Source organism: Diadema antillarum, unplaced genomic scaffold, assembly GCF_040938485.1.
Source record: "Diadema antillarum isolate AM-2024a unplaced genomic scaffold, OU_Dant_1.0 scf00000024, whole genome shotgun sequence".
Taxonomy (NCBI): domain Eukaryota; kingdom Metazoa; phylum Echinodermata; class Echinoidea; order Diadematoida; family Diadematidae; genus Diadema; species Diadema antillarum.
Genome location: NW_027270913.1, coordinates 2,173,839 through 2,184,922, shown reverse-complemented (window position 1 = coordinate 2,184,922; position 11,084 = coordinate 2,173,839).

The following is an 11,084-nucleotide window of genomic DNA, read 5'->3' as shown; positions in this document are numbered from 1 at the left end:
CTCCTATCACTGTAAATGGTTTGTTCCGTTATATACAAGAACTAATGCAGTGCGTTCGTCACAGTTTTACCAATCCGCTCGGTTTATAACACAACTTTTCGAATCGTTGAGACGCGATTCACACTGCATCTGCCTCCATTCTCTCCCTTTTTATTTCTTTATCAATCTTCTTAAGAATGTTTGTTGTATCTCCCGTTTTTCATTCATTAGTTTTTCCTTTTTGTCTGGCGCCGTTTCTTTTATCACGAATTGAAAAATTGTAAATTCTTTTGGGGGTTTTTTGTGTTTTTTTTTTACTCTTACGGGTGTTACCTTTCTATCTCACATCCAGCAAATCACCTGACAGTATTTACGGATTGAAGTTCTGACGGTAAATATCTTTAAAAAGAAATAGATATTCAGAGGTGATCCGATCGTCGTGAGAAATGAATAATAAACAACTGCACAGGATTATGTATTTAATGAATTTTACGTATCTGCTTTATTTCTCCTTACCATCTATAAGTATAAGTATAGCATGTGTAGGAGTGTGTTTGTGTGTGTGCGTGTGTGAGTGTGTGTGTGTGTTTGTGCGTCTGTTTGTGTGAGTGAGAGAGAGAGAGTAAGAGAGAGAGAGAAAAAAACCTCTTGCCTGTCAAACGAGTGTTCTGAGTTCGAATGTTTAGCTCTATAAGATATCAAACGATCACTTGTCTATCACGTGTCGAATACACTGTCCCGCTCGACCAAGGTTAAACAGCTGAGTACTTGATATTGGCAGCTTGGAATGCAGTGCTAACACTGAAGAGGCTGCCCTAAATAGAAATAGCAGAATATATATGTATATCTATATCTATAAGTATAAAATGGGTTCAAGAATGTAGCCAATAGGAAGCGCTGAAATGAGACACACCTCCTTCCTTTACTTCAGTACAATTGCACTGCCTGTAATCCTATGGTAGATTGCCGATCGTCTGTGCGCGCGGCGGCTCCTTTGATGAATTGCATGCATACGCGCTGTCAATCCTGTAAACAACTTCTAGTTCGGGCTGCCTGTCTTCCCTTGTGCATAACATGTGAGGCATACGTACGTATACTCTACTACTACAGTATACGTACACTTTGTACAGTACAGTAGACCAAGCGTTATGGAACTGGACGCGTACATGGATTCACTTTGAAGAGCAAATCCAACGATTTAACAGGTTAATTCTCACGCCGTTTTCAGAGTATGTTGTCTAGTAGGCCTATATGAGGAGTCTATATCAGGTCTTTAAGGTAAAGGGTGCATATTCTATGTAAAATAAGTAAGTTTTCATGCGGGAACTTAAGTGTCCGGAAACCCAACCCCCCCCCCCCCCCCATTATACTTATGTGCGGGACTTCCGCGAGTGCGACGTGCGTAAATGTTTGGGACGAACATCTTCGGACGTCTTGACCCACAAAGGTACGTGAAAAACGCTGAAAAATGATGTTAGTTTTCGAATTTTCGACCCATTTTATAAAACAAATGATGCACAGGATAGAGTGTGTTATCTCGGGTATTTACAATGTAGTGCATGTTTCACAATTGTAAATATCCTCGAGTGCACCACGCCTACACTAACACACTCTATCCTGTGCATCATTTGTATACTATATCTATATCTATATATATATAGAAGAAAAATATGATTTTTCACATATTTCATATTCATGCTATAGTCTCAGATTATTTAAAGACTATCTATTCACCAGAATTTGGAAGTTAATGTATGTGTATGCTGAAGTTTGAAAGGAATAATAAACTGCTTGCACATATTTTGCATAACCATCAGTGTGACGATTCAGAATGATTTTAAAAAATCGAATGTTTATATTAATCATGATAATTTCAGATTATGTAAAGATTATCTATACACTAGAATTAAAGTTAATTTATGTGTATGTTGAATTTTGAAAGAAATAATGCACTGCTTTTACATTTCCACCGCAGCTGCGTATTCAGAGGAATTACTTCTGTATCAGTCGTGCCAAGTTTTTTCATGTATGCTTTATACTCATTGTCATTTCATTATGACGTAACATTGCACTGTTGCCAGGAAGCGCGCTGGTACTGCATGGGTGTTAGGATGCCTAGCAGTGATGCGTTAAAGCGCGCATCCTTGGTAACACGGTTGCAATATATTGTTATGGCTTAATTTTGTGATTGTTCTCTCAGTATCAACACTTGACATGCTTGAGAAAGGGCGGCGAGACGCTCGAAAATTTGTGTGAAGAAATAAACCGTTGGTGAATACAGCATGAACTTTGTTGCAGCTTTGTTACTTATCTCTCTCTCTCTCTCTCTCTATATATATATATATATATATATATTTTATTATATTGATATTAATATTGATATCACAGAGATATAAAACCTGATCGGATTGTTTGGGTAAGATTGTTCTTTGGTAATGTTCCAGCTATATAAGCACTTATATTTCAGATTTGAGATGAGACACCGTGCAAGACAAATTCAATGAGTAAAAAGGGAGTGAAATCCTTAACATTTATATATAAATATATATATATATATATATATATATATATATATATTATAGGTTTCTAATGTTTTTACATCACAAGCTGTGGTTTTACATTCACTAAATCCGCTTTTATAAATCGGTGTCACCCTGCTAATTTTCCACCCTTTTCTTATTAGACTTGTAGAATTATGAATAATATATGTAAAGTGAGAGGATTACTTATAATGAAACATCGCTTGGGGTAGGCATGGGTGAATATAATCAATTCCAGGGGCTTTATTTTCATTTACATTTCCCATTCCTTTAGAACATCTTGCTCAGAAATATCGTCTAAATGATACACTAAATGATACAATGATAAAATGTGTATAAGTGCATTTTCGACATCTGCTTAAAGAAATCCAAAGTGCATTTTCCTTACACATTTACATTATGAGGTAATCTGCTCAACAAATAAACTAGCAACATCAGTAGCATTCAGTAGTTCGGTAAGCATGTTGCCATTGAAATTTCCAAAAAGAACTTCATTCATCATTTGTTTTAAATTACTTTTCTATTTGATCGAAGATCTCATTATTACTTTTTAGGGGACCAGAAACCATGAATTTGGGGTTCGTATTTGTTACTTTGAGCCACGTCAGTTCTAATGTGTCAATATCTAAAATAGATAGATGGGGTGTGAGGTAGGATATATATGTTTAGGTACTATAAAATTTTATAGGTACTTGATATCGAGTATTCGATTTGATGATAAAATGTTTGAAGATTCCAGTGATATGACCAATATTTTTTTTCCAACGATTGGAGAGAATCTTGCAAAAGAAATACCGCCATCTGATAGACATTTTTTACATTTTTAGACCAAACTAATTCTAGTTCTCTTTCTTTTTGTCCAAACTATGGAATATGAAATAATGGATATGGATGATATAAATAATTTTATTTCAAAGGGTATCATATCTTCAATTGCTGATCCACTTGTACATATTTTTAATAAGTTTAGGTTATATGGTGTTTTTCCTGATCAAAATGAAAATTGCCATGGTTGTCCCTTTATTCAAAAAAGTAGATGATCTTGATACAAGTAATCATAGACGCATTTCTTTCATCCTTTTCTAAAATTTTTGAAAAATCATTTTTCACAAGAACTATTATCTTTTTTAATTCTCGTAATTTTTTAACAAATTCTCAGTTTGGGTTTCGTCAGCGGAAACATATACCATTCACGCTCTTTTGAAGTTTATTGATAATGCCGCTCATACTATCGATAATCATTTACATCTTGTTGGTATCTTCCTGGACTTGTCCAAGGCCTTCGATAAAATCAGTCATGAAATTTTTTATCCATAAATTGTCTCATTATGGCATACGGAGTAAGGCCTTGGAGTAGTTCAGGAGTTACCTGCAAAACCGAAAAAATATGTATCTCTGAACGAGAATAACTCAAGTTTTAGATTTATTAAATGTGGCGTCCCTCAGGGTAGCATGGTAGGTCATTTACTTTTTATTGTTTATATCAATGACTTCTGCAAATCATCTGACATACTCTCATTTATAGTTTTTGCTGACGATTCAAATGTTTTTTTTTTCTCATCAAAACCCAGTCATGCCAGTTACTCTCGTAGACACCGTCAACTCTGAATTGAAAAAAGTGACTATAGTGGATAAGAGCTAATAAGTTATCTCTCAATCTTCAGAAAACTAAGTATATGCTTTTTTGTAAATCTTTAGAAATATTAAGAACCGATATAATTTTTGATGACACTTGATTAGAACGTATATCCCATATAAAATTTTTTGGTATCACAGTGGATGATGAACTTTCGTGGAGGCCTCATATTATTAACATAAGTAAAATAATTTCACGTAATATTGGTATCATTAATAGACTAAAGTTTTACTTTCCATCGTCTTCTTTGTTAACAATGTATTTTTCTTTAATATTACCTTATCTTAATTACGGAATTTTAGTATGGGCAGCACCCATCAAACTTTATTAGATAAATTATTATTATTGCAGAAAAAGTACTTCGTATCATCTGTGGGGTTTCGCCACGTTCCCACTCAGATTCATTACTCATCAAATATAAGATTTTAAAAATTAAAGATTTGTTTCTTTTTCAACTGGGTCAATTCATGTTTAACTACAACACAAATGCTCTCCCAAATATTTTTTTATTCAATGTTTCCACGAAATCAATGCTTTCGTGATTATCCTATACCAATAGGCAGTCTAATGAGTTTCATTTATCCCTTTTGAGAACTTTACTAGCTCAGAATACATTTATATACACCGGTCCTAAATCTTGGAACTCATTAAGTTCTGAAACAAAGCATTCTCCATCGCTATACTCTTATAAGCGTTATTTGATTTATTTTTTAAATTCTGACTGAGATATCTATTTTAATTACCTATATAGGTTACATCAAACATAAGGATCATCATCAGTTACTGAATTCATCGTTACGCAATGAAAAACGGCATTATAAAGTAATAGAATTCGGCATTTTATTTCCATAATTTTTCCACAGCTGCGTGCAGTCACAGCTGCGTGCAATCACCAGCTTTCCGAAATACTTTTTCAATCCACTCTTCCGTTTCTCTTGTTCAGCGTGTAGGCATTCTCTCTCTCTCTCTTTCTTTCTTTCCTTTCTTCCTTTAATTTTGTTTTTGCTTTATTCCTTTCAATCATATCCCCCTCAGTTTAGTCATGTCATGTTGTTGTGTCTCTGCTGTTTGTTTCATTTTTTGTATTATGCATTATGTACTTGTAATTATAATGAGTAATTTTGAAGATATTTTAGAGTGATCCATAATCTAAAAGTAATACTTTTTTGTGGACCTCTCAGTTCTCTTTTTTTACCCTTCAAACATAACTTTGTAATTCCAGTATGTGTGCATATCTTTATTAGTTTGTTGATTAGATTGTTGAATGAAAAATGAATTCAAATAAGATAGATATGCAGCATAAATCCACTGAGTACCTTAAAGATCATGAAGATTGTGTCTTCAGTGATTCAAATCTTTTAGTGACGGAGTTTTTATATCCTATCATTTTAGCTCAGAAAATATCGATTTCCGTTTTACGTAACAGATGAAAATGAGTGATTTTTGATAATCAACACAATTTTGAGTGAAAATGTTCATTTTCACTAATCTTGGAGTGACATCAGGATCACTCCATTTTTACTCTAAAACTCACTCCAATTTAATTCTAAACTCACTGTTTTCTGTTCTTTACTCTTTCAAGAGTGAACATTCTCACTCGATTTTTTTTTAGAGAGTATATAACAATGTAGTTTGTGAGAAATTTCCGGCAGAGACGGCCGGTACGCCTACGGGACACCGATAGATGACCCATCGATCACCCGTCGGTCGCCAAGCGATTTCGTAAAAATCGGCCGGTGGCCGGTGGGAGATCGTCCAGTTGCTCTGTGACTGCTCAGTCTGTGCGCGGACAAGTAGACCCCCGTATTTCGCAAAATTTCTGCCTATACAAATCGACCGTTGACCGACGGGAGAACGACAGGGCATCGCTCGGGCATCGCTGGGGTATTGCAGCCTGCTTGACATCTCCAAAAACTGTTGGAAGGTGCCAAAATTTCAGCGGCTACCGAGCAGGCTACAAATCGGTCGGTCGCCGCTCTGAGTTGTGACCGTAGTCTTAGGGTCACCAGTCCGAAGATGACATCGAGAAAGGAGCAAGCCTCTTTAAGAAACAACAAACTGAGGAGGCCGGCGAAGACAGAGCAACTGATATTGGATGGCTTTAGAGTTGACCATCGGTATGAGGGTGTATGTGAAGAAGACGAGTGAGGCGTTCAGCGATCCAAGGATGGAGCGGAAGAGCAGAAGGGTGTACCCTTGTCGAGTGTAACAGAAAGATAGCTGCTCCCAGGCAGCGATTGGAAGACAAACTACAAGCTGCATCACCATCCGGGTGAAGGCGACCTCTTTGGGGCTAATAGTAGCTCGTCAAATGTCGCACGGACATCGCTGCAAGCGAGAAATGATGGCGGCCGAAGTCAGTGTGTACCAAACACCTCTCCATCACAACATCACCTCCCAGCAAGTCGCTATTGTCCTAGCAATTGCTCGTAAGCAATTGCTTCAAGCAAAAGCACAAGCTAGTCTAGCAAAATATGTAGCTCAAGCAATTGCTTAAATCCATATGCATAGCCTTTTACATGAGCTTATACCTTTTGCTTGTCCTGCACAAGCAATAATTGCTTGCGTTTTCAAACAAAAGGGACGTCACGCAAGAACGGTGTGACGGCATGTATTTGAAAGGGTGTATGTGTGCGGAAACATTTCCTGACATAGCAAAGGAACTATGAAATGACACTCATATTTATGTACACACACAGACGCACACACACATCTATACACACACTGCTTATAAGAGCCCGGATCTGCCAGGTCGCACGTGGAGAGAGGTCTCCTTGCTCACCACAGATGTCAGACATCCTACCTGTTCATAACATTTTGCGTGCTAACCACTAGACATTCCTGTTGTTGAAACGAAAAATTTTTCTTACACTACTTAGGAGGATTTTCTTGTAGATTTATACTGCTCCTGCACAACCATGGTCCTTCTTTTATGAATTTGATAATGATACTTGAAAGCGAACATCCCAGTTAAGCAAAAAGCTCAAGTTCGTTTTACAAAGCTTGGAAAATCGTAAGCAATTGCTAGCAAGAACAAGCAAAAGGTCCGTTTTATGCATACACTTTTAAGCAAACGCTTGGTCTCTAAGCAATTGCTTGCAGGCAGCAAGCAATCGCTTGTGCTTGATAGCAAAAGCTTTTTCTCACAAGCAATTGCTTGTCTTTATGCATACGGATTCAAGCAAAAGGCTAGCACAAGCAATTGCCAGCGTTTATGCATCCGGCCCAATGTTCTTTCCCAATATACGTGGCATTTGTTCACACAATTCAGCATTGTTGTCATTTCCGATTTTCTTTCGCACAATGTCATCATCCTGCTCACTTTGTCGTTTCGCACTTGGAAAGTTGTAGTCAGCCATTTTCAAGATGGTTTCTCAATCTGCAAAATGTTTACCATGATTTGCAGTACACTTATATTGTTCGACATGAATGTGAATCAGAAGCGTTACGATCTCAGAGTCATGGCCGTGATGACGTAACTCCTTGCATTTGGTTAAGGCAATAAGTAATGTATTTCTCTTCTTTAATTGTGATAGCGAAAAGATGAGAGCTGGTATTGGTCCAAAGTCTTGCGGTCTGACATACCCTGTACAATGATCAAAACTCTCTCTCTCTCTTCATCATCATCATCATCTTCATCTTCTTCTTCTTCTTCTTCTTCTTCTTCTTCTTCTTCTTCATATTCTTCATCTCTTTCATCACCATCTTCTTCTTTTTGCTTGCTTCGTGTAAATCAATCAAACATTCTAATCAATACATTATGATACGGAACACGGACAAACATAACCACTGATACGGAACATGGACAAACACAATCACAGAACACCTCGCTAAGAGGTAACTCACGCCACGAGTTCAACGTTCGACGTTCGATGTTCGACTTTCGACGTTCAAGTCACAACTTCGATGCTTACGAGACACACAGCCCACGAATCACAAAATTCATGAGTCATACCCAACCCATGAGCTCAACACTAGGCCAATAAGGCAGTTAGACAGAAGGTAAACAAGGCCAATCGAGTTTTGAGCTAAGCAAAAAAACAAACAAAAAATAAAGTCAATGAGACTAACTCATCTGCGATTAGATGACAGTCTCCTTTTTGCCTAGTGTCGAACTTATTGGTTTTGTTTCGTTTTGTCTTTTGTTTATGCCTAGTGTCGGCCTTGTAGGACTTGTTTGCCTATTGTCGGACAGATAGGCGTGTCAAGCCAAAGGGTCGTATAACTCGTGGGTGTCGGTCTCATGGGGTGAACTGGTTCTCGCCGTGATGGAAATCTGATGCGCTTGCAGGATTTGCTACTTTCACTCACTTCTCCTGTGTTTCGACAGAAATTTTGATTTAGATCAGATTACAGCATTAAATCATTCTTAATTGAATGGTGTTATGGTGTACTACCATGACATTATGGAATCATATTCGACAGTGGCACCTTAGATCTTGTCAAGTCTGAGGCGAAAAAAAAAGTGGGAAAAATATGGATACTTAAAGTGATTGTGGATACGTTTGATATTTAGATGGCCTAAATAGCACAGCTGAATGATCATCACTTATCCTTTTCTGGCATACTTTGTTGGTTTTTGCCAACGAATTTCCTCCAACTCGAACTCTCTGATAGTCGACCTACAGGATCTTATATTTCAGCATCAATAATGAGGCTTAGAAAACACGAACTACCCGGAGTACCGTTATGATAGCCACAGACACAAACACCGCACACACTAAGAAAAAAGGTTCAATAAGGGAGCTAGAAGGGTTCGAAGTCGCGAAAATTGGTGCAAACTACACGATTTGAGAAAATGGTGGAACTTTGCTTCTTATGGTTCATTTTGGGTTCGATCTTGCCACGGTCATTGACGGTGCAATATTACGCCCCAAACTAGTCTCAAAACAAAGGCCATCCTATGGTGTTGCTCGGCACTAAAATGCAATATTACATATCCTTGTGCTAATATTATGAACATATATTTTTTTATATCAGGAAACTTAAATTTCTTTCATATTCTATAATCATTCATCGAGAGTATATTGTCCATGATGAGTCCATGATGAAATGGGTCTACTAAAAAAACAAAAGTAGAATACCTGATTGCTTGTCTGGTATTGACCAATCACATTGTACACATAACCTAGGAGGTTTAACAGATGAAGTTCCAACTTGATGTAATTATTCAAATAGTCGTCAGATTTCTATTGCTGTACAAAACAATTCCACAGGTGCATTTGTGCCTTCGCTGATCGGGATTCGATGCCGCCGTCTCACTGAGCAATCTGAAGATTCATTGTGGACGTTTACGTAATTTTGGCTATATTTTGCTTCAAATGAAATCCTATACTTTAAGATAAAAACATAAAACAAAAGTCAATTCTGAACAGAAATATTATTGTGCAAAAGTGTTAATCAGAGCTGTTTCATGTGAAAGTGTTTAAACTGTACCCTGGATAGCCGGTTTATTTTATCACTTTTCCTCATGATTCTGACAAAGCAAACTGATATGAATCTTCAAATAGAATTCTCTATAAATAGAAACATCAGATTACTGCCCAGGCATGCCTATTAGAATAATGTTCGTTTTATTATTTTTTTTGAGCAATTTCTATTCGTGTATCCCCGTGTCTTTAACATTCACCTAACCTATCTCTTATTGGTTGGGATGTCGAAACGTAATTACCATTACAAAGACATATCTTCCTGTTTGTGGTTCATTCTTGCTAAGGTGCAATATTGAGCCCATAAAAAGTCTCAAAGAAAGACCAATATGGTGTTGATCGACACTTGAATACAATATTGCATACCGTCGTGGTGCTACTATGTACATGTTTTTTTTAAAGACATCATAAAACTTGATGTTCTCCCATAATTTCATAATCATTCATCGGAGCATTTTTAAATGAAGTTGAGTCTTTGATGAAAGGGTCTGCGAACAAGCTAACGAAGAATACTTGACTGCTCGTCTGGTATTGACCAATCGAAATGGAATATGTCACTGCATTCCCTGCATGCTTACTGTGCGATGATGGAATCAAACCCTACTACACGCTAAAGATTTTCGTTGCGACTCGATCTCGGGACAGAAAGAAAAAAGTCAATATTTTTTCAAGGCCCCCAAATCTGGAATTCCATCCACTCTGATGTGAAATGTAAGAAAACGGTACAAAGTTTTAAGGAAGCTTTAAAACGTATTTTACTTGAAAGGTTTTCTGAAAGTTACCAATATCATTTTACGAATTTATAAGAGACTAGCAAGATAGGGTGTGTTTGTGAAAATGACATCTTGTGTATTGCTAATATGCGCTGGTCCATGTTTTTGTCTGTGTATGCATGTGTGTGTATGTGTGAGTGTGTGTGTGTTTGTGTGTGTGTGTGTGCCAATGTTTTTCTCTGTATATACAATGTATTTACTTTTCCGGGATTAGTTTTAAATAAGGCCAATTGCCTTCTCACTCACCCCTTCACTTGATATCTTTTGCTGTTTGTTTGCTTTGTTTGTTTGTTTGTCACATTGTCATTTTATTCATACCATTGTCACATTTTATGTATGCATATTTTATTAAGTGAACGTAAAGGAAATGATAAACTAAAATCATTTAGAGAGCAAACTCGCGGATATATAAGGGTGCAAACTACACGATTTATTTGTAAGGGTTGATTTTTTCCCCTTTTTTTTTCATGGATTCATGCACGGTAAAGCCTAAGGGTAAAATGCATGCCCATGAAAAATGTAAGCACATGTTTCCGTGTACTTGCAAACACCACATTTTAGAATGAATAAAGACTAGCTGTGATAGTGGAATTTCTCATGAATAAATTATAAAGCATTAAAACCTGGCTATTGTTCAACACCATTGTCAGGGTGTTAACCACATACTCCCATACACACCCATTGACCCCTGTGCAAAGTGAAAATTTTGTACAGAGGGTTGGAAATA